The sequence below is a fragment of the Ambystoma mexicanum genome, chromosome 6q (genome assembly GCF_040938575.1).
Source record: "Ambystoma mexicanum isolate Mex_15411 chromosome 6q, UKY_AmexF1_1, whole genome shotgun sequence".
NCBI classification, from domain to species: domain Eukaryota; kingdom Metazoa; phylum Chordata; class Amphibia; order Caudata; family Ambystomatidae; genus Ambystoma; species Ambystoma mexicanum.
In genome coordinates, this window is record NC_090937.1 from 68,575,205 (window position 1) to 68,598,799 (window position 23,595).

Consider the following 23,595-nt stretch of genomic DNA (forward strand, 5'->3'; position numbering starts at 1 on the left):
GATCTTGTGATGCTGCCTGCACAGGTTAAGGAAAGGATATCTTTTAGGAGAGCAGGAGGGTAGGGATATCCCAAGGATCCCAAGGGACGACTGCTGGAAAGTAACTTGTGGAATTCAGGCATTGAGATGGGAGAGAAGGCAGAGAAGCATGGGCTGGTGGCGGCAAAGTCTGTGAGTTCAGAAACGGTGCAAGTGAGGGGGGAATGAGCTCTATTAGTTTATAGCCGATGGTGCAATTTCTTTACATTGTTATGTTGTCGAAGTGATCAGAGAGAGTATCCACAAGTGCTTGGGAGTGGGGTAAGGAGAAAGAAGTGCAGGGAGGGGTCTTGAATTCTGAGATGGCCTTGTGGAGTTCCCTACTGGTGTTACAGGTGTTAGAAATCCTGCTCCAGTACAAGGATTTTTTGGCTTTCCAGATTTCTGCCTTGTAGGCTAATACATGATCTGATGGGCATATGCAGATCTATTCTGGAGTGATGGGTCAGCCCACCACCTGTGTACCAGGGTGTGGTTTTGTGTTTTGAGAGATTTGAGAGATGAGGTGAACCATCTGGGGGAAGACCCCTGTCCGATGGAGGAGGATCGGAAGAGGGTGAGAGGTTAAGAGTTTTGGAGAGACATTGGTCGAAATGGCGGATTGAGGGCTGCCCTCCCTGGAGAGGGAGGGACGGTAGGGAGGCAAGGAGGGAGTTATCCAAGTCCAGTGTTACTTTGCCCAGGTTCCACAGTGGTAAGCGTGAGCATGGTCCAGGGATCGTCAAGTGGTGAGGAGGGTCTGCTGTCGAGAGCGTGAAGTGGATGGCAGCATGTTCCATCCTGATTAGTGATCAGGGGAAGCGTGGATATCAGTTTGGATGCAGCCTCGGATTGCCTATAGGGCATTAGGCCCATGGCCGAACCAAAAACACAAAATGCTGGTGTGGGGCACTTTTTTGGGCAAAGTGGGCCACTTTATTTTGCCAATTTGGGCCAGTTTGATGAGTTAATTCACTCTATGGCTAGTTGTTTTGACAAGTGTTGCTGAATAAATATTATTTAAAATACACTATTTGCATCACACTTAATAAAATAACTCCCCCTTGGTTACTATTCAAACAGTGTCACAAAAGGAATGAATAGCCATTTGTATTTGTGGGCCACTTTGTCATTGGTGCCCAAGATAGTTTTATGGCCCAGTCCGACCCTGTTTGGATGAGCTAAAGATTGTGTGTAGGGTTTATGGTACCTGATACCAGATGAGTCATGTGGAGGTCTTCCAGTTTGGCCAGGATTGGTTGTGTCATGGGGCTATGCATGACATCAAACCTTAGGTTGAGATCTGCTAGCATGTTGAGAGGAGGGGTGAGTGACCAGGATGGCCACTAGGTAGTCGCTGAGGGTATCAGTGCAATTTATGTTGTAGCCTCCAGGTCTGTATATGAGTAAGAAACTGTGCGTAAGAGAGGGGGTGATGATCAATTTCACTAGTTGAGTTTTGCAGTCTTTGTTGCAGGCTTGTTCCTCGGAGTGTGAGATAATGAGGTGGGATTTGTAGAGGATGGTGATTCTGCTTGCCCTGCTGTTTCTGTTGTGCATGATAAGGGTGTAGCCTGGGAGGAAAGCCTAATTTGCAATGGGTCAGAAGTCATGGGAGAACCAGGTTTCTGTGATGAAAAGTATATCAAAGCCTTCAGAGGATATGTCATGTACGTTGTGGACATTTTTTGTGTCAGGTCTGGTGCTTATTAGGAGGCACGACAGTCCTCTGCTAGGATGGGCATTGGCAGTGAGGGAAGGAGGACAGAATGGGTGGTTTTGTGGATTGTGGTTGCTGGTCTCAGGTGGGGGAGCTGGGTTGTGCAGGCTGTGAGGGTGTGTGAGGCCTGCAGCATATATACTCTGGGGGGGAAAGAGTGAAGGCGGTGTGAAGAGTGGGCTGGTTCGGAGAAGCAGTGTGGGGTTGAGTGTGGTGGTTGATAGGAGGGAGGGGTTTAAGGGAGGGTGTACTGTGTCTGTTTTGGGTGTTGGGGGATGCTGGGAGTGTTCTTGATGTGTTGAGAAATGAACTTGCGTGGTGAGCTTCCTTAGGGAGTTGGCAGATGTGAAAGGTGGCGGAGGTTTGTGAGAGGGTAGTGTGGTTGAGTCCCTCGTCTGATGTGTGGAAGCCGGCATGGGAAGGAGGGAGGGGATGCATGCAGGACGGCGACTGGAGCAGTCATGAAGTGGGGAAAAACCGGTGTCCTTCACTCATGGATTTAATACATTTGAATGAAGGGAAGAGGACAAGTTTGAAGGACTGATCTGTGGTCTGTATGGTACGTTTTTCTGTTGTCTAGGCGTGAATGCATCTGTGATACTATGCCTTAGGTACAAGAACAAACTTAATGCAGGACATTAACTTTCTATAAACCATTCCACCTTCCAGAAGATTTTCCTAACACACAGAGCAAAGAAAAAGACAGAGAGAGAGAGAGAGAGAGAGAGAGAGAGAGAGAGAGAGAGAGAGAGAGAGAAAACAATTCAGTTTGAGTTGACTCTACCAAAGGGCAAATGAGTACAACACTACAAAGGAAAGGAAGGAAGAGTCTCAAATTGTCTGTGTATCTGATTACTCTTGGTGGGTATATATATATTGGAAGAATAATAATCAGATTATCACTTAATGATTTTGCTCCATGGTGCGAGTGGCACCTCCCTTCTTTCTTTCATGATTTTAGATTAAGATTGAGTAGGATACATGGAAAAACGAAGAAGAAAAAACTCTCTATATAGCCTGAGCAAACTAATCCTGAAGTGGGAAATGAGGTAAAGGTGTGCAAGCCGTATCCTGAAATGGTTCTGAAAATTGGTCCAGAAGGACATGTTGGCTTCTCTGCTGCTGTACGAACTTTATTGAACTGCAGACTTTCCTACAAGGATAGTGTAATATTATTGATGGGTTTAATTTAGCGATGAAGAGAGAATTCTTTTGCCTTGCCTCAAAGTGTTGATAAATTAAAGTTCTCAAAAGAAATAATAAGTTTAAAGACTTTCCAAACTATAGAAACATTTGAAGGATTTACTCTATGACCACGTACATTTCAAAACTATGCATACACTATGTACCAAATTTAGATTAATGTCCCCACGTGCATATTACATTTAACTCCTTAATATGTTTTGATACGCTGTGCAGTTAACCACAAGCGCTTGTATCGAGGTGACAATAATTGGCCTGGTTCAATTGTGTATGGCAGAAATGAATTTTGTCACTAGGGCAGATTTTCCCCGGTTCCACATTAATTTTTGCACTTTACCAAACAACATGTATGTAATATGGACACTCAAAAATAACTGGCGATGTTGTGGTGGTTTTCAGTAGCTGGCAGCCGGACTCACCCCAAGGTGCCGACCATGGTGGGTGTTGCATGGTAGCTCCCAGGACTTGTGCAATGGTCACATGGTCGTAACCATGTGACCTACCCAATAAAAGGGTCGAGCCAGAGCTGACTCCTGCCTCTTTGTTTGTAGGTACCATGCTGGTGCCGCGCAGTATGCTGAGGACCCAACCCACATGGCCTAGTGGGCAACACCGTCCCCCCCAGGAATTGTCTTGCCATGTGATCATGGCCATTGTCACAGCCTCAGCTTGGGTGCCCCCATAGCCAAAGCTGCTGCTCGCTGGGTGCCCTCAGCCATGGTGTTTGATTCCGGTGATTCTGAATCTGCAGGGTGCCCCCTGCGGTCCATCCTCTGCATGATTGCAGATCTGATGTCTGCCTGGTGACCCATGTGCTCGGTGCGGCCTGTGTGGAAGACAATGGGCAGGCCGCCACATTGGTGACGAAGGTGGTGGTCTGGGCCCTGCACAGTAACGGTGCTGGCTGCTGGAAGACTGATTTCTTTCTTTTTTATTATTTGGATGTCGGCCGCCTCAGTGCGAGAAAAGGCGAAGCGGCATCGTTTGCATGTGTGGAAGGAGGCGCCGCCGGCCGTTGGAGCTGCAGGTGGTCTAGAGCCTGTGCTTAGTTAAAGTACGGGCTGCCTGGTTCCCGCGAGACTGAGAAGCGGTGGAGTCGGCTGCAAAAGAAACGAAGCGGCAGGGAGGAGCAGCCGGTCCTCGCGTGCCCGCTCCTAAGAAAGAACAAAGAACAGCAGAAAGAAGGGGTCGTGGCCTGAGAACGCTGGGCCGTGGAGGTGAAGCAACAAGGTGGTGCAGTCTGGCCAGCGGCTGCCTGCGGAGCTCCGGAGTGGAGAATATGCAAAGGAAGGAGCTCCGGGTCATTGCGCACACGCTCCAACCCTAAGGTGTGTGAGGCACACTCCTTCCATTCCAACACTAATGACCCAGGCCCCAGGCCGCATGAAATGCGGAACGATAGAGGGTCTGGGAGTTTAGGCGCGGGGTGGGGGAAAACGGCGCGAAAGCGTAGGGCGGGGCGTTCGAATGGCGCCACAAGAAAAAAAAGCCCAGGAAGGGCAGGAAACAGCACCTGGTAAGGTGCGAATTGTAACAGCAAGGGGTCAGGGGGTAACCCGGCCTCCCCCAGGAAGGAACAAAAGGCTGGGGGGGTATAAGTAAGCCTGGAAAAGGAGAGGCGGCACAAACCAGGTAAGAGCTCACCTCTCTCGGGTAGGCTCTTGGTACATGGAGAAGGGGAAGGAAAAACGTTTGCTCTTGCGGGCTCACGCATTTTATACCTCTCTAGAAGTTTATACTATCGCGGTGGCTACAACAGTGCCGGAGGAGGAGCGAAGGATACTTTCGCAGTGGCCAAACAGAAGCGCGACCGACAGAATTCAGACGAGAAGGATGGCGGAAGGAAGAGCGAAGTGGGCCAGAGAATTCTCTGAATGGGCAAGAAAGGCGGAGAAGGAGTATGGACCACAATGGGTGCTAGAAGTAATGCAGAAAGAAGAAAGAGCAAAGGCAACATCACCTCTGCTGTTCATAGAGCCCAGCAGCAGCGAAGGAGAAGGCGAGGTACCGCAAGGACAGAAAAGGGGGAGAGCGGAGTTGAAAAGATCAGAGGAACGGACGGAGGCACCGACCAAGAGAAAGAAAAAAGATAAAAAGAAAGGTACTGTGAATAATAATGTGGGGAATAAAATAGTAAAAATGTTAAAAAGTTGCGTCACGGTTTCGGGTAAGTCGCCCAGAACCAATGACAAGAAGAGCAGACGGGGGAGGAAATGCAGGGAAGAGTGGCAGGGGAGTTCATCAGACGAATCAAGCAGTGATGACGAAGAAAGGGATCACCTAAAGGCTTGGGTTAAATGGAAAGGAGTGGTAAGCAAAGAAAGGCGGAGTGGGGCAGCAGGGGCAGGGGCAGAAGCCAGAGAGGCCCCGGTCCCTGCACCACAGGGGGCACCAGCTGAGCCCAGGAAATTCCCGGTCCCGGCACCACAAGGGGCACCAGTAGTCCCGGGGCCGCAAGGAGCACCAATTCTATCGACACCACAAGGTGTACCGGTAGGGCCAAACATAAGGCCAGGGGCCACACCACCGGAGGCAACACCGCCGGTGGCAGCGGCGGAAAACGAGGCGCCGCTCATGACGAAATATGGCAGGCCAACCATGGGTAAAGACGCACAAGGCAGGTCAATAAAAGCGATGGCCTGGTACATAAATGACAAAGTAAAGGAAAAAATCTGGAGAAAGGAATGGATCGATATATTTACATTATTAGATTGTCAAAAGAGGGGGATGAATGTGGCACTAGAGGACATGAAAGAGGATGAAAAAAGCTTACTAAAAAAGGGGCCAGTAGTAAGGAACTTTGACAATTGGATGTCAGCTTTCACCATAATGTCTACAATCAAATTGCAAAAATTCCCGGAAGACGGGGTAGCGTTAGTAGCATATCAACAGAGGGTGCTGAAGGTCCACGCAGCATTTGGAGGGGATGCATGGCTGGAGTATGACCATGAGTTCAGAAAGGAGATGGACTGCTTTCCGGATATGGGCTGGGACGAAGAAAACTTTAACCTCTACATTTTTAACGTGCTAAAAGAGAAATGGGATTTCAAGGAGCGGAGCACAGGAGGACAGCAGAGAAGGCAGTACTGGCAGGATGATTACAAAACGGATTATAGATCGAGTGGCAGAAGGTACGAATCCAGCTATGACAGGAATAGAGACCAGAGTTTTCGGAGCAGAAACTACGGGTCACAGAGAGGTTGGCAGAGCAGCCTGCCCTCGACAACACAGGGTGGGGGCAGTGGGAACACGGGGACGACACGAGCGGAACCAGGGCAATGCAGGAGCTTTGAAAAGGGGGTACCTTGCAGCTGGGGATGGAGGTGCAAATTCAGCCACAAGTGCGAGAGATGCAAGGGTGTCCACAGCAGCGCCAAGTGCACAAGGGCCGCAGCGCCAAGCGGCAGAAGAGATGAGATGCGGAAATGAAAACTGGGACAGGAAAGGGGCCACGCCGTTAAAAATCGGGAAGATGGAAAGGTGGCTCCGGAAATACCCCGGCCAAGAAGCGGCAGAACGGATCAGGCAAGGCTTTAGAGAGGGCTTCAACATCCCGTTTACCGGACAGGAAGCACATGACATTCCTAGGAATCTAAAATCAGCAAGCGAAAACAGGGAGATAGTGACCAGTAAGATCAGGAAGGAAGTAGAACTAGGGAGGGTAGAGGGCCCATTCACAGCCCTACCATTCTAAGAATTTTTATGTTCACCACTAGGACTGGTGCCGAAAAAAGAAGATGGGGAATACAGGTTGATACACCACCTGTCCTACCCCCCGGGTGCCTCAGTGAACGACGGCATCGCTCAGAGCGAGGCAACAGTATCATATGCAGACTTCGAGGAGGCGGTGGAACTGGTCAGAAAGGCAGGGGAAGGGGCATGGATGGCGAAGGCAGACATTAAATCGGCATTTCGCCTGTTGCCAGTCAACAGCCGTTCACAAAGATGGTTATGCATGCATTGGGAGGGGGAATATTTCATCGACAAATGCCTTCCGATGGGGTGTGCCATCTCATGCGCATATTTCGAGAGGGTGAGTTCATTCTTATAATGGGCAGTAGCACAGGAAATGAGGAAGGCCATGATGGTGCATTACCTGGACGATTTCTTATTCGTTGGCCCCAAAGGTGCGGATATGTGCAGGGCAACACTGGACAAATTTGTAGAGATAACGAGCGAGTGGGGTTTTCCTCTAGCGGAGGAGAAAACGATGGGGCCAACTCAGGTTATCCAATTCCTAGGTATAGAAATCGACTCAAACAAGGGGAGGTGTCGGATCCCGGAGGACAAGGTGACGGAGCTGCTGAAGACAATAAAGGAACTGCAAGGAAGAAACAAAGCAACAGTGAGAGAATTGCAAGCACTGGCAGGTAAAATGATCTTCGCAGGAAGAGTCATACCTCAGGGGAAGGTGTTCCAGAGAAGGATCGAGTTGAAAACGAGAGGTGCTACCAAAGAGCACCACAGGGTCAGACTAGGGGGGGGAATTAAGAGAGATCTGGAAATATGGGCAGAATTCCTGAAAAACTTCAAGGGGGCGGTAATATGGCGCTCACCGGTGAACTATGAAGGTAGAAGGGTGTTGGTCACCGATGCAGCCGGTGGCTTTGGGTTTGGCGCAATACTGGGGAAGAAATGGTGTGCAGGCAAGTGGCCAAAATCATGGCAAGGGGCGGAATGGACAAAGAACATAACGCTGCTGGAGCTCTTCCCGATATGGGTCGCATTATGCGCATGGAGGGAAGAGCTAGGGAACAAGGAGTTGGCAGTATGGTTAGATAACATGGCGGTGGTGCACGTGTTAAACAAAGGAAGCGCATCATGCATGATAGTATTGGAATTAATGAGGGCAGTCACACTGGAAAGCCTAAAAATGAATACATGCATAAAGGCGAGGCATATCGCTGGGTAAGAAAATGTGGTGGCTGATGCAATCTCTCGCTTTCAGTGGGAGAAATTCAGGGAGCAGAGACCGGACGCCGACAAGGAAAGAACACCCACGCCACGAAAGGCATGGGTCCCGTTGGAGGCACTAGAAAGGAAAGCACGGTTGACCTCAAGGTCGACTCAAAAGAGGTGGGAGAAGAACGGAGAAAGGAAAGGGTCATCGACAAGCTGACCAGAAATGCCCTGACATACAAGACGGGTAAGCAGTACGAAAAGCATGTAAAAGGTGCGTTGGTGGAAACAGGTGTAAAAGAGGTGGAAAAAATTCCAACGGAAAAAATTTGTGAATTTCTTGAAGGGGCATTTGCCAAAGGGAAAAAAAAAAGCTGGGCAGCAGCGCACCTGGCGGCGGTGGCATATACCACAAAAGTGGCAGGCATACCGGACCCGACTCACAGCGCTAAGATAAAATACGCTATGAGGGGATGTGCAAAATTAGAGGGGAAGAAACCAGATAGCAGAAGGCCAGTAAATTTTGGGAAATTGATAATTCTGCTTAAAGTGCTGCAAGACACGTGCAGCAGCATGTACGAAACCGCGCTGTTCAGTTCAGCATTTGCGCTAGCATACTATGGAGCATTCAGAATAGGGGAACTGGTGGCCAGGAATACGGTGGCAGGAGACGCCCTGCAAGAAAAGACGTTAGTATGGGTATCAAGGGGATGTCTATAATGCTAAGGAAATCTAAGACAGACCAAATGGGGAAGGGGAGAGCAATAGATCTCAATTGCATCAGAGAAAAGTACCACTGTCCCAGATGCATCACCCAAGAATTCCTGGCGCTGCTACCAGAGGTCTAAGGACAGTTATTGATCCATAGGGACGGCAGTGCGCTCAGCAGGTACCAGTTTCAGGCAGTATTAAAACAGGTGGTGGCGAAAGCTGGATGGGATCCAGCCGAATTTGGAACACACTCCTTTAGGATAGGGGCAGCAACCTCTGTGTGGGCTGGGGGCCTGGGAGCAAAGAGGGTGAGACGAATTGGGGGATGGAAGTCGCAATGTTTTAAGAAATACATAAAGGAGGAACTGATATGACACTTATCTCCCCCGTTTTCTACAGAGGCCGGACCATACAAATCAGCATGGATAGTGGGGCACTCTTTCGTGACCCGGGCAGGCGGGGCCAGGCAGTGAACAAAACAAGTGAACGGCCGGCTGCACACATGACACCTCGGGCCACCCGGCGGTGGGATAGAGAGAAGGTGGAGGCTGCCCGTGCTTCCCTTGTTAGACCTGGGCGTCTCCAGCAGGGAAAGCCATTAAGTGCAATGTCAGAGGCAGATATATGGGCCCTCTTTCAAATCCTGGGCACATTTGATGGTGAGTTGGGCAGCGCTCACTGTCGGAGCATGAAAAACAAGAAAGTGCTCCATGTCAGTGTGCTCCATGTCGGAGCACATGCGCAAAAAAAAGAAAAAACAGCAAATACCAAACCAATATTCCGGGCTGCTGGTGGTATAGTAGGAATGCTCTCGATCGGAGCTCTGAAGGTAGAGGCCCCAATGTGATCCCGGGCCCAACGGTGGTGATGTTTGAATTTAAGAAAAAAAGATGGAGGAGGGGAAGGAAAAGGCCACCTCTGCGTCGGCAGTGCCGGCACCGTGAAGAAAGGGAGAGGCTGCCCATGCTCACCATACAAGAGCAGGCCCCACCCCAGCGTGCCCAATGTGTGGTCGCCACCCCAGAGCCAGGTGGCAGTGACTCCCACGAGGAAAGAAGATGGAAGGAGTGGAGGAGGATTGCACCTCTCGCGAGCGCCTATGCGCCCTTTGGCATTAGCGGCATCAGATCCTGCATAGAGGGGGAAGTGAGGTGAGTGGCCTGTCATCCCACACCAGCACCCTGCCACGATTTTGCTGCCACCATCTAGAGACTAGGCCGAGGTGGCCTCTGGTAGCTCCAGGTGTGGTTTTGTCAGCCCCTGGACACTCAACTGACTGGAACAGATGCCAACCAACGGATGTCGGACTGTTTTCCGGCAGACCTGCTAGTGCTTAAAGTGGACTTAGTAAAATGGCCCTGCCAAAGTGGTGTGTGAAGCTGTGCTCCTGCGTTTGTGGGTTTTGTAGTGAAGGGTGTCAGGCGCGAACAATGGTGTTTTGTCAGTGGTGCAAGTTCCACTCACCCAGGTTAATAAAGGGTCTGCTTGCATGTGGCGTTTCAACATGTCACCAGTAACCCACCAACCCTGACTGTCACACCATGGGTACCACAGCTTAGTGGGTGGGGCAACCTGGGCTCCTAAGGGTGAAAAAAAGTAGTTGCACCTATATTCCTAGTATTATTGTTTGTGGTGTGATGTCTTTTTGTTTGGTCGTTAGGAAAAAGGAGGTGTGTTGCATGTCCCCCCTCCTGGGAGCATGTTAGCTCCCAGGACTTGTGCAATGGTCGCATGGATGCTAACCATCTGACCTAACCAATAAAAGGGAAGAGCCAGTTACGGCTTGTTAGTTGATCCAGAGTTGACTCCAGCGTCTTTGTTTGTAGGCACCATGATGGTGCTGCACAGTATGCTGAGCGCCTACCTATGTGGCCCGGCATCCAGACGGTGACCCTAATGGGCAACACCATCCCCCCCAGGAATTGTCTTGGCATGTGATCATGGCCATTGTTGCAGCCTCGGCCTGGGTGTCCCCATAACCGAGGCTGCTGCTCGCTGGGTGCCCCCCAGCCATAGTGTTTGATTCCGGTGATCCGGAATCCACTTAGTGCCCCCTGCGGTCCTTTCTCTGCATGACTGGAGAGCTGCTGTCTGCCTGGTGACCCAGCCGCTCGGTGCGCCCTGCCCGGAAGATAATGGGCAGGCCGCCACAGTGGGCAAGTGTGGACGTGATGGCTGGGGCACCGTGTGCAGGAGGAGTGATGGACCAGACCACGCAGGAAGAAGATGAGGAACGGGTGCAGATGGGGGAAGGTGCTGATGCCAAATAACATGAAAGGGGACATCCTCTTCTTCAAGAAGTACGAAAAATACAAAGGCACAGTGTTTCCTACCATCCATTTAGAGTAGTCTGTACATGCAGTCATCTTTTTTCAGCTTATTTGTGTATATTATAAAATGCTGTTTTTGTGAAAAAGTGAAGCATATTTTTTTCAGAGCTGCTCTACATTTTGTACATAACAGTTATATGCCTTTAGATTTTACAAGCGGACCCAGAGAACATGAAAGGTTGTGTCCAACCTGCAGTAAAACTGTACGGAAGATAGATTCAAAGGCAGACAGTTACTGAAAGTCGCCAGTGGGGGGCAGACAATAAATTGCACAATAGAGTACCTCCCATCTAGTGCGTAATGGCACTTCCACGCAGAGCCAAACCGTACGTTGCACTTGTAGAGCCTTCACTCCAAAGCACTTGCCTCGCTCTTTGTCACGCACTTACACTCGTAGATATGCCTATGGACTAGTATGCTAGTAATTTTTGTTTGATCATTTGGAATCTTCAAGGCCGAAGAATGACGATTGCAATCCCTTGTTCCCTTCCCGCCTTGAAGCGCTTTGAAGCACTTCACTTGTGTATATGCGCTTTACAAATAAACAATTACAATTACAGTACAATAGAATTATTCAAAGCTGCAAAGATGCAAAGATGCAAAGGCAGATGCCGGAGCAGCAAAAAAGGCGATAAGGTTTGTGGTTTGTAACGCCACAAGAAGAGACAATATGACACAAAATATACTGCCACACCTAATTGCCCTCATCATAGTCCCGCCCTAGAACGCAGGTGCATTAGGGTCACATCTGGCAAACTCTGCACCCTCATGCCAACAAAGTTCCACAGCCCAAGAACTCCCTTCACCCTCACTCCATGCCGCCATAGAACCTGTGCATTAAGGTCACCTCTGGCCACCTCCAGGGCCCCATGCTAACCATTGCTCACACCCTTCAAAATATTTCAACCTTGAGCAGCTAGAAGGACAGGAGAGAATGGAAACACAGGAAAGGCAGGGTAGAGGAAAGGACGTAATAGTAGCGGAGCAAGAGTAACTTGGAGCAATCTGGGGGAAAAGGAGTAGAACAATATAAAGAGGATATTGTCATTGAACACAAAAGAGAAACTGAAAACTTGAACTAGGGTTAAAAAGAGGGGGAGGAGAATGATAGGATAGAGGTGAGTGAGGCAAAAGGGGAACGCGAAGAAAGAAATAGAGAGGAGAAAGAAAAAGAAGATGAATTATCAAGAGGAGTGTTACAAGAAGGAATAGACGGCCACGGACTGTTGTTGCACGGAAAGGAGGGACAGTACCAGCAAATGGATAACACATTGATTTGCCAATTAACTCTCATGAACTTGTATGCTTCAAGACCAAGGTCTGATAGAAGCTAGATAACAAGGACTCGGATACTGTGGCTATATAGGGATCGAAAATATTTAATTCTAGGATTATATGGACATCATATTTCAAGTGTTTTTTTTTTGCCTAGACAATGGCAGTTGAGCCACACATATTCATGGGCAGGCTGAGCAGGAATTCATTTTTAGCTAGACGCAAAATCAAGAAGTATTGCTAGGAGGGTGAAAGAGGTACCCCTTCAGTTAGGATTTCCTGGCATGGTGTACATGGCTTCATGATGTAGAAATTAGTTTTTTTTCCAGCAAAGGAATTATGCTTTTCCCTAGGATCCTTAAATAAGAGGGAGCTGTATTTCCTTCTTTGATCCTCGGTCTGGGAAATAAAGGCAAGGGCCTGAAGAAGTCTTAGACCTGCGCGGCTGCGGTGAGTGGCTTGCACTTTCACGTGTGTGCCATGCTTTCCATTGCAGAGTTTAGGGAGTCTCCAAACTGAGGCCAAGGGAGTTTCTTAGAATTTGAAGATCGTAGGTGTCAATGCAGTTATAATGGCAGGTCCCGCAAATGCCTATAGTCTTTATTTTTTCAAAGTGTAGATCTATAGGACTGACACAGCCCTCACATTTTTCCATACATCCAACTGACACTCGCAATGCAGTGAATGATTTAGGTAAGAACAATAACATGTGATACTACTTACTTCCGTGGTGAAGTTAAAAAATAGAAGAAAAAAAGCTGGATGATAACCGAGAAAAAATGATTCCCCCCCAATTGCAACATCTAGTCAGCATTAATGAAATGGATAGTCAATGTAACGTTGTTACAGTCACATAACTTCATTTGTGTTTTCCATTCAAGAGTATAGAAACCTTGCTGGAAATCCATGGCGCACTTCTCCAATGAGAGTTGTCCGGAGGCGTGGCACAAAGTAATAAATAAACGACTTTACATATAGTGCTTACCAACACAGTCTTGCATCTTTGCAGGGCTGTAAATGACAGATGCTACAATGGGTCAAGGTTACATTGTGCCAGAGTAGGCCACAAGCACCACCAGCCCAACCTCTTCTGATGATTTTCTAGCAAGTGCACCAAAGTATGCAGGGTCGGGCCGGGGTATAGAATTGTCTCGGGCACCAATAAAAAGTGGCCCACAGTTGCAAATGGAAAGTCATTTTGTGATGGACTGTTTGAGTACTAGCCATGGGGGAGGTTTTTAATAAAATGTGATGCAAATATATTTTATTCAGTAACACTGGTCAAAACTACTAGCCGCATGGTGAAGTAACTTTTCAAACTGAACCACATGGGCCAAAAATGTGGCCCACTTTGACCAAAAAAAACAGGTCCGCGCTAGCATTTTGCATTTCTCGTTTGGGCATTGCTCTATTGCCCTATAGGCCAGCACACGGCTGGAAATATGTCTTATAAGCACACCCTTTCCTTGATCCAGGATACGTATGGACTATCGTTGCTTAGTAAATGACACACTTATCTTATCAAGAAATCATGTTACTGTCTAGAAATCTCTCCAAAGATAAGGTATGAAGAGAGCGATAACGATAAAATAATCCTAAACGCATGTTTGAGCACAGCAAACACGCTGTGCTTTTACTAACTTCATTTCTCTTTTATAAATGGCTATTTCTTGATCCTGGTCTTCATATTCCTGATGGAAAGACAAATCTAGCAACACAGGTGGTGGTGCGTAATTTATAATATGTGAAGAACCTTGTATGCCTGGCCTCGCTACAGGGTGCAGCCATAATCAATATTCTGCTTAGGCTCTTAGATGGAAAGTGTCACTGGCTGCACACTTCAGGTACCATTTACAATGTGTGCTGGAAGCCAGGCGCAGCATACCGACGCCTCTGCTCTCGTGCTAACACTTACCAAGCTAAAGACCAGAAACTATGAACATTCATACATCCTGCGTATACCATACAGAGGAGCTCTCGTGCTGCATAGGACCTTGCAGGACTAATGGTGATAGGGGTGAATAGAAACAACACCATATTGTGCTAACGTGCCTAACCTGGTAGGTGAATGTATGTTATGTTATGTTATGTTATGTTATAAAATGTTATAAAGCGCAACTGTCACCAGCAGGGGCATCATGGTGCTGAAAACTGGAACGGAAAAAGTAGCCACACAGAGTAACTCAAATTAAAATCCTGGTTAGCACGAAAATAGAGAGGAATAGTGTTCCATAATTGGGCAGCCACAACCGAAAAGGTCTGGCCCCCAGTACGAGAGCGTTGGAAATGAGAAACCAAAATGCAAAGCGCAACAACAATTCGCAGAGGGTGAGATGGGACATAAGGACGAAACTTGGCATTTAAATATTTCGCAGCACAGTGACCGATACAAAGAGCCTTAAATTTAACGCACTTAGACATAGGAAGCCAAAGGAGCAAAGGAAGAATAAGGGACATAGAGGCATGAAATGTGGTCGGTACCCACTCTGGCTGCCGTATTTTGTAGAATTTGAAGACATTGAAGAGGATAAGCGGGTTGGGCAAGTTAAAGAGAATTACAATAGTCAAACAAACCAGAGATGGTGGAAGATATCACCAGAGGACGCAGATGTACCGGTAAATGAGGGAAAACCCTTATGAAGAATCCTCAGTTTAAAATTAACAATCTGACAGATGGAGCACTCCCAGATCTTAGGTCTTTTCAGTATTCCCATCAGGTCTCCTGCATGCCTTGGGTTTCTTCACCATTCACAACATGTCTTTTGGGTCTTTCCCTCACCCACATTCAGGGTACTAGTCAGGGAGCCAATATCATGTCAGTCATGCCATGGGTAAGTCAGAATGTTAGTGACTTCAGACTCCCTTCTCCTTGGCACGGGACCATCCAGGAATCCTCCACTCACCAGAAATCTCAATTCTAATGGGCCTTTGCTAATATTCAGCCTTCTACAGAGTTGATGCTATAGTTGGTCACGGCAAGGGCAACCTCTTCCCAGGTATTTTGGTCCCCTTGTATCCAGGGACAGGTTCAGAAGCACATCTGCTTTTCTCCAAACCCGTTTTCTTCTTTCCACCATTCATCCCTCTTTTTTATTGAACTTCAAGGGAGTTTTCACATGTTTGAGCCCTGGGGCATCCGTGTCTACAAATGCAGTTGTGAGCATTGTTGCCATCTTGAAAAGTTTCTGGTTCAATCCTGGGAACCAACAGCATTCCGTGTGTCAGGAGGTTGAGCCATGATTTCGGTGTACGGCTCTCCTCAACCATAAAGACAGCAGCTATCAGAAATCTCTCGTTAGTAATTTTGGGTACACTGTTGCATCCATACAGGTTCACACTCAAGACTCCCATAGCTGTGCTGGTCAGCTTGGGAAGCATTCTTCAGTGCCTTCATTGGGTCTAACTGCAGGACTAGTGGGAATATAATGTTTCAGTTAATTTCTTGAGTGTAAAGCAATATTATGTAAAGTTGTCGGAGAATTGGGTTTTACGTCTAGTGCAGAAACCCTTGATCTTATTCCTCCAGTGTTTTTGTAAGCAGTGACCGGTAACTCTATTGTAGGTGTGATACTGCTTCTTGAAGAGTGTGGAGAGTCTGTTGGACCACACAAGAGACAGTGGTAGGACCCTATGGTCCCTAGTGGCTCGCCCTACTGTCTCATCCAGATAGGGAGTGCTTGCAAATCACCACATGTGATACTAAGAGGATTTCCACATAGCTATATAAATCCTGGTGGTGGCAACTATAGGGACATATATGGAAACAAATCACAGATACAACTTTCAATATGCACTGACTGTAATTGGGCCTCGTTCCGAGTTTGGAGGTAATTTGCCCCATGACTACCTCCAATACCGGTACCAAGTCTGCCCTGGTTCAATGGGGATTTACCGGTCTATTCCAACCTTTGCGGGACCGGTAAGTCCCGATTGAAAAAAGCCATTTCCCATTCCCATTTGAGCCCCCATAGGGCTCAATGGGATGGGGGAAGGCGCTAATAATGGTACCGCAATTTGCGGTACCGTTATTAGCTATAAAATCAGGCGTTAAGGAAGGGACCCGCTAAGGGTACTCGGAATAGGGCGCAAAGGGTTTACTGGCACCGGTGTCCTTACCGGTGCCCGGTATCCCTTTGCACCCAACTCGTAATGAGGCCCATTGAATCCTTTTTGGGACCAAAATTACAAGTGTGATAAGTATTTGAAACGTGTTCATTAACCTGGGAAATTTTTATTCAGCCGAGCTATGTGAATTATTTTATCAGATAAACTATTCTCTCAGCAAAGGTAAATCTTAATGTAGCATTTTATGGTAATTGTCCTATTTGGTTAGCAGAGGAGATTTAGGATAGATATTTTCATAGCCATGCAAAAAAATCTATCCATGTGCGATCTTCCACTAAGTACCATGCATGGAGTTTAGTCTGGCACAGGATTGGATTAGCTAACATCTGTGTCAGAGATGAAAAGTTTCAAAGCATTGATATGAAGTAGTAATGGGGCAAGTGACACCCAGTATGCAGTGAAAGAAGCCATGCACCTTGGGAAAATGGGCTTGCAGGAAGCCGATCCTCACCAAATGTGCCTTTATGACACGCTCAGAAATGTAAATGGGTAGCTCCACTTCAGCGAGACACCACACTGTCAGATAACAGACCTGAATGCCTACCCATAAAATTGAGATATTTACTTTTCGAATGGCAAGCTGTAGGTAACTAACTTAGAACACACTTTGGGAAAAATGCTTTACTGAGAACACTGTGGGAGCTGAAAGTTCACAACCATTGCAATGCCACTAGTTCAAATACTGTGCCTGTCTTTATCATGTGAATCCATTATTCAATGAAAGACTATGTTCAGAAAATGTCACAAGAATATTGAAAATAAATGACAGCACGTCCCCAAGCCCATTTGCTCTCGGTACGACTTTGTTTAATAATCTATGCAACCTCTAAAACCTGACTGTATCTCAGCAGCAAAAGAAAGCCTGACCAAGAGAAATCACTGTGCCAATTCAGACCCCTCCCATCCTTCTTTTCCCCCTGGTAGCAGCTGCTTTCACGTGGAATATTTTGGACATGGACAGAAAAAGTCCCCAATTATAAACTACAGTGGGAACTGGGGAGATCAATTCAATACAACGCGTGCAATATCGCTAGGGTAACTATTACGTAATGATTTGTAGATGCTAAATCTAAAATAAAAAGTCCAAAAGAAAGTGATTACAAGCTTGTCTCAATGCACACATGGGTTAGAATTTGTTGATGGGGTTTCTTGCACTATTAGTATTTTGATTCTCGGACATATAAAAATGTCATGTTGATAAATATTTGGCAATTGTTGTCTCCAGACTCCAACACAAATACGCAAAGCACAAAAGGATGCATAACTTTTGGAAACACACAGTATGTTACGCTTCAGGGAAGCGGCCCGGAGAGTGGAAAGAAGATTGAGCGGGTCTGGTAAAGGTAAATTGTGGGGCGGGTGGAGTAGAGGTGAAATCTATACCTTTATCAAAAAGTACACCCTTTGCTTGAGTTTCCTAGTCAGAGAAAGACGTATAGTAGGTGATTTATTGACATTTATTGGCAGGCCTAATTCATACATAAAGTCTGTATAGGCATCAGTTAAACTCTGTGAAGAGTTAGGGGTCCTAGCTAAGAGGTAAAAACTGTCCGTATTAGATAAAACCAGTATCCCCACAACATTCATTATGGGGACGTCTTCATGCACATTTTATAAAACCAAGACTAGGGAAATAGTATATAAAATTAAAATCAACTGAGCGAAAACACGTACTGCAGCATTATATTTCTAATGTATTTGGACCAGGTTAGCCATTATAGTCATTAGGTTACTTGGCACTCCCATTTCCTTCTGATGATGCATGGAATGAATGCCATCTTCAGGTCCATAAATGCTGCATAAAAATACTCCCCTTTAAAACAAATAAAGTTTGCTTTTAAACAATTCCAAATGTGGGACTGATATTCACCTCTTAATCCTTCTTGTAAACCCAACTGGGTTTCATGTAAAAAATAATTATCCACTACCCATTCCATGAATACACTTACAACCAGATTACCAAATATTTTAAACAAGGAGTCAAGAAGTGAAATAGGACTAAATTTTAAGGGGGCGCATCTATGGTCTTTCTTAAAAATTGAGTAAATCGTTGCTCTTTTCCAGGGCAAAGGGTACAAGCCAAAAGTTAAATGTGCAAAACAGAACAGAACACCACATTTCTGGCATGTGCTTAAATAACTCTACCGGAATAAAGCACTTATTTGACTTCATGCTGAACATAATATTGATCACCTCAGAAATTGAAAAGAATCAGAATGTTGATCTAATCAAAGGTGGTCTTCTAGAATATATTCAATACATGTTCTCTCCAGGCTTCTTGGCTGACATTATTTACAGGACTGGAAGTATTATTAACTATGTGACAGTTCGCAAAAAAGTTCAGAAAACCTCCGAGAATGTTTATCAGGTGCAGTCTCCAAAGGTTCCTTCCAGACTTTCCATTAGTCCTATTTTCTTTGTTTATTACAGTTCGTTCTGAGGACAGCAAAAGTCTGTCAGTCTCAACTATCATCACTTCATTCTATTAGCAGTGCCTCTCCATTCTTGTTACAATGACTATCCAACCAAGAAAGCAGATTTGCAGACCATGAGGGAACAGATACCTTATGAGCTATTCCTTTATTTCTAACTAGCAAAGTCACAAATTCTGTCACTGTCAATTTTCGGGGTAATGCTGTAGACAGGTATATCTCAATACCACTTATATTACCTCCAAATATGGTTGGAATTGAATTAGTATTTAAGACATAATCCCAATGTATTATTTGGCAACTAGCTGAAAGGTTACATACATGCATATTGGTCTTCAAATTAATATAAGCAACATTCCCAGTTATATTGGTTTAAGTGTCAAAAATGATCTATGTCATTCATTGGAATTACTTCAAAATCCTTGGGGATATTTAAATCTTCTGTAGAGACAAATAGTAGTCTATTCTATAATTACTACTATAGCCTATAAACATTGATTACGTAAGTAATAACCTTTGAGAAAATGTCAGTTGGTTGATCATAATCTCCACTTCAAGAGCAAGCTATGCAGTATAAGGACAGATGTATAAACCCAACAGTCACTCATAATCAATAATGCTATGCACAGTGCCATATCCTTATTAGGATCAAATAAATCATCATGGTGTCTGACCACCAGTTTGGAATTAAAATCCCCATCAAAAATAAACATTTGGGAAGATATTTCCTCAGAAAATATATCATTCAGCAAAGATGACAGCTTCTCAAAAAATATGTTTTGTGTGCTTTTTAATGAAGGTCAACCACTCTATACCTTGACAATCAGAATAATTACTGATGCAAAAGTAACTAAAGCAGCAACTTTCCTTGACAAGTAAACAAAGCCCCCCCAGAATAACTTCACCTTCAGTTCTCGAAGGCAAGTCCACTCAGTGTAATAAAGCCTTCTATATATGGAGAAGTGACACCCAGATATCTTGTAAAATTATTATGTTAAATTCTTTCACAAACAGTTTGGTGGTTTGCTTGTCCCACTTCATTCACAAGCCAGCTATATTTCATGACCTTCCTGTCCTTAGATAAGACAGTCATTTTTGCTAACGCATTTGGTAGTGAGCTCAGGGTTTGCATTATCAAAAGCTAATACCTAAAAATATCTCAGTGGGTTCCTAAAGAAAATGCACCGTTGTTGCATAAGATAACTCTTCTGCTGTTATAGAATGTCCTCTATTTATAATCTCTTGGGGCATGCAGCCTCATTTATCAAGTTTAATCCCCAGTCTGTCCACCTCTTTCAGTGATTGCAATAGTAAAAGTCAATTGGCGGTCAGGATTAACACATAAGGCAGCCATCCAGGTTTAATAGAATCCACCCTGGACCTAGTAGACCAATTACATGGAGGGTAAAGCATGGTGAGAGATACAAGTCTAATTCTGCCCCCTCAAATGCAAGGTTTGAGTTCATTAGATCAATAACTATTTTAAGATTAACAAAGGTTGCACTATACAATTCTGTTCCAGGCCAACAATACTGATTGTTGATTTATGCTTGGGCATTTATAGTTAGTGTTTATCCAGTGAATTGTAAGATTCATTAAGGTTTTACTGCTCTCCAACTTCTTACTTAAAATTTTAGGCACCTGAGTAAAAATAACAGTACATAAATGTGCTTTGGGGGTACCTTCAATCTCCAAATGCTATCGATCAATGTATCTACTAAAGGGTTCTCTATAACTGTCGATCTATGCCTATGTTTCCTTTCAGTCTCATAAATTGGCCTTTAAAGTGAGTCAGTTTACATAATATCTCCACCTGAATTGTTTTGTTTATCATATAGCAATCTAGAACTCTCCCTCATTATCACGTATATTAGTGACATCTATTTTCGCTGGACGTATTTAATTTGAATAAGTCACCCTGTTATGCTGTTTATAGAAGATTTAGATAAAGGGGGCTTTACCCCTTTATTCTAATTAACTGAAATATCAGATAATTTACCTCAAATGTCAATTAGCTGATGCATTTTCATACAACTTCTCACTAACTATCATGAGCATAGAAATCACTAACTCCAACATTTTAACAATAGTAATTGCAAATGGTGCCCCTTCTCCCACTAATTGCATTAAAATGGGAATTGCCTTTTTAGAAGAAATTAAGAGACATGGGAAATGCCTAATGTGAAGTGGTGCTAAAAAAGCACATTGCTATATTCATGACATGCACATCTCACAAGCTATCATGACAAGGGTGTCCTTACAGGATACATGTTGTTAGCTGCTCCCTTTAGAAACTGCACCCCATAAATGGCATAGTTCCACACATACCAGAAGCATGGATGTAAAATGGTCTAAAGACAAAATATTGGTAAACTTTAAAACAGCAGGAAATGCTGACTTACAAATCATGGGATTGCATTTCCAAAAATCTGAACTGTCCAGGTGTGTCAGAAATGTGATCAAGCAAGCAGGAGAACATGGTCTGTGCTACTGAAATATTCATTTTAAAGTTATAAAAGTCCCATACATTTTCCTGTAATTTTATAGGATGTTGCCATGCTTTCCAAAAAACACCTTTCTGCTGCACACAAAGACATTACCTAAATGTGGATTCTAAACTTTGTACCAGAGTAGATATGTTTGAAAGATTACATTTTATTTATACTGGCAATTATGGATATATTAAAGGCTACAAATACATTATTGACAAATGCACATGGCAAAATATGTTTGGCATTCTCACTCCAAACTTGTTTTGTTCTCAGCCCTGTTATGTGACAATGTATTTTATGTAAAACAAGTGAAACAGGCACATGAAAACAGTTTATTCCTTTCCAAAAACAGTCAGATTTTTAAATATCGCCATGTCTTACATTTCATATAGGAATCCATTAATGTCTTAAATCTATATGGCTCACTGGGGGTTTCAATGTGGCTCTGGCAATATTACATTCCTGTGGCTATTCAAGTTAACAGAACAGCAAGTTAGAACTTTCCATAAACCATATTATGCATTAATGCCTGACTGTCATCTTACATCCCTGCCCTGTGGCAGAAGGCTGATTTATCACATCAGAAATACCCATTAAAAACCACCAACAAAGTACCATCATCAATAGGCCCCTTCCACAGTAACCTAGTCTAGTCTGCAAGGGGGTAATTCATAGAATTTAGCGCACAAGTGGCGCACGCGGCTGGCGCACAGTGTGCGCGTGCGAATCCCTGCGCCAGCCGCGTGCGCCAAAACCCATTTCCGCGCACAGCGTATTCATGGATTCCAGCTACCAAAACCAGCCGTGGCGCACAGTGGCGCAGCGACCCAGCAGCAGCGCCAGTTACGCCTCCAAGAACGCCTCTCGCGCAGGGAAAAGCCATCAAAATCCCCAATCCAGCGCAAAGGGCTGCGCTAACCCTGTACCAGCACGGCAAGCGGGCTTCGTGTATCACTGGGGTGCGCGGGAAGTACCTCACATCATTTCAGCTGGGTACATGCATTTCAGGGGTGCGCGTGAAGTTTCACACGCAATTCCATCAGGGTAAGTGTATTTCAGGGGTGCGCGGGAAGTTCCACACGCGATTTCAGCAGGGTACGTGTATTTCAGGGGTGCGCGGGAAGTTCCACACGCGATTTCAGCAAGGTACGTGTATTTCAGGAGTGCGCGGAAAGTTCCACACGCGATTTCAGCAGGGTACGTGTATTTCAGGGGTGCGCGGGAAGTTCCACACGCGATTTCAGCAGAGTACGTGTATTTCAGAGGTGCGCGGGAAGTTCCACACGCGATTTCAGCAGGGTACGTGTATTTCAGGGGTGCGCGGGAAGTTCCACACGCGATTTCAGCAGGGTACGTGTATTTCAGGGGTTCTGGGGAGTACTACACGTGAATTGACCGTGTGGGTCCTCCTAGGTGTTCGCTCTACAACCTCCATGGCCCCTGCAGGCAGCCCACACCACGGGGGACTACCCTGCACCCCTGCTCATGTCCCGCAGGCAGCCCATCCACCATGGGCATGCCCCCCAGCCAAGCCACATGTCACCCTGCACTACTGATCAACAATGCATGTCTCCCAGCACCCCCACCCCCCAGCAGTCAGGGGCACCCTCCACCAGGCCCCCACTCCTGTCTCCCTGCACCCCCACCCCCCACCAGTCAGGGGCACCCTCCACCAGGCCCCCACTCCTGTCTCCCAGCACCCCCACCCCCAACAGTCAGGGTCACCCTCCACCAGGCCCCCACTCCTGTCTCCTTGCACCCCCACCCCCTACCAGTCAGGGGCACCCTCCACCAGGCCCCCACACATGTCTCCCAGCACCCCCACCCCCAAACAGTCAGGGGCACCCTCCACCAGGCCCCCACTCCTGTCTCCCTGCACCCCCACCCCCTACCAGTCAGGGGCACCCTCCACCAGGCCCCCACACATGTCTCCCAGCACCCCCACCCCCCACCAGTCAGGGGCACCCTCCACCAGGCCCCCACTCCTGTCTCCCTGCACCCCCACCCCCAACAGTCAGGGGCACCCTCCACCAGGCCCCCACTCCTGTCTCCCTGAACCCCCACCCCCCACCAGTCAGGGGCACCCTCCACCAGGCCCCCACTCCTGTCTCCCTGCACCCCCACCCCCCACCAGTCAGGGGCACCCTCCACCAGGCCCCCACTCCTGTCTCCCTGCACCCCCACCCCCCAACAGTCAGGGGCACCCTCCACCAGGCCCCCACTCCTGTCTCCCTGCACCCCCACCCCCCACCAGTCAGGGGCACCCTCCACCAGGCCCCCACACATGTCTCCCAGCACCCCCACACCCCAGCAGTCAGGGGCACCCTCCGCCGGGCCCCCACCCCTGTCTCCCTGCACCCCCACCCCCCACCAGTCAGGGGCACCCTCCG

General features: G+C 46.6%; 1 protein-coding gene across 2 annotated transcripts in view; it reads right to left on the reverse strand.

The window, feature by feature from the left end:
* Nucleotides 1-23,595, reverse strand: part of EPHA5 (EPH receptor A5) — a 938,871-nt gene that overhangs the window by 749,704 nt on the left and 165,572 nt on the right. The window lies entirely within an intron of this gene.